The sequence below is a fragment of the Callorhinchus milii genome, unplaced genomic scaffold (assembly GCF_018977255.1).
Source record: "Callorhinchus milii isolate IMCB2004 unplaced genomic scaffold, IMCB_Cmil_1.0 Scaffold18, whole genome shotgun sequence".
Classification (NCBI taxonomy): Eukaryota; Metazoa; Chordata; class Chondrichthyes; order Chimaeriformes; family Callorhinchidae; genus Callorhinchus; species Callorhinchus milii.
The window spans coordinates 4,260,528-4,262,171 of record NW_024704759.1 but is presented as its reverse complement, the minus strand read 5'-3'; positions in this window follow the sequence as shown (position 1 = coordinate 4,262,171).

The window sequence follows — 1,644 nt, the reverse complement described above, 5'->3', positions numbered from 1 at the left end:
CACCAGCGCGCGTGCGCGCGCGCACTCACTCACTCACTCACGCACGCACGCCACCGCGCAACGTCCTCAACGGCTGCCCGCCGCGTGGCCCTCTGCGTCATCACGCAACGAGTCAACCACCACCGCCCACCTCGGTCGGTGCGCTGACGTCACCCTGTCAATCAAAGGCAGCCCCGCCTCCTCATTGTGTCAGCTCCATCCTGATTCGAACTACAGTCGTTTGCATTTGTATACAACAACAACTTGTTTTTATATACAGCAACAACAACAACAACAGTTTGTATTTATATACAGCGACAACAACAACAATTTGCATTTGTATACAACAATAGTTTGTATTTATATACAGCAACAACAACAATTTGCATTTATATACAACAACAATTTGTATATATATACAGCAACAAGAACAGCAACAACAGCAACAACAACAATTTGCATTTGTACATAACAATTTGCATTTATATGCAACAACAATTTGTATTTATATACAGCAACTTCAGCCACTCTGCCCCCACCCTCTGGAACTCCATCCCGCAGTCACCCCCTCACTTGCCTCCTTCAAGACCCATCTGAAGACCCTCTTCTTCGACCGTGCCTTCGATCACCCTCCTTCCCCGCCTGCCCTCCACCCCCCCTGATCCCGACCCCCAGCTCGGGTTCAAAACGCTGATTGTCCAGTACCTTGGGACATTCTCCCGGTGTGAAAGACAGCATACAAATGTAATTTTGTTGTTGTTGAAACATCTCTAAGCGCTTCACAGGATATACTGTAAAGTGAATCGACTGTATTTTGTGGATGAAACCCGGCAGCCAATTGCGCACAACAGTTTCCCACAAACAAGTCGCAATCCCACTGCGTTGGCTAGTGTGAGACATAAACCAAACCAAAGTCCTGTCCTTGTCTGCCCAGTCAAGGCGACAGCTTTATTGGAACAGAGAAGGGAGGTTTCTCCCATTTTCCCGGACAGCAAATCCTCCATTTAAATTGGTCATTTGACTCCTGGCTGTTTGTGGGACACTAATGTGTGCAAGTTAGCTACTGAGTTTTCTTATAAATACACTTGACAGTAATTACCTTGAAGCGTTTCAATATGAAAAGCTGCTATATCAAATGCAAGCATTTGGATGACAGACCAATTTATTCTGAAATGTTGCTGCTAGCAATCACTATTGGGGTACAGGCTGATGTATAATGTGGTATTTATAATCAAAACATGTACGGATTTGAAACTCAAACACACTTAAGCAGTATTTTGAACCAAAATAGATTGCCACTCCCAAATAAAAATGAGTTTGTCCCATCTCATGAGGGAGGGACTTGGAGGACTGCTTGCACTATTTCAATAGAAACGAAAATCACTAGTTTCAGTTTAAAATGTGACTTATTTGGAAGTACGTGACCCGTAACAATTGGCACGACTGCATGTGTTTAAATGGGTTTAGAAGCGCAAACACCTTGAACATTCCCCCGAATGATGATACCACTTGTAGTAAAATAATGCCCATATTGACATATCACCCAACCCCCATAAACACTATTTCAGAAATAAGAACTTGGACATTTTCCAAACTAATATTCACAACTTGCTCGAAGATGACTGAGAAGCCATTTGTGCAGGCGGTGTGAGAGGTATGATCTGA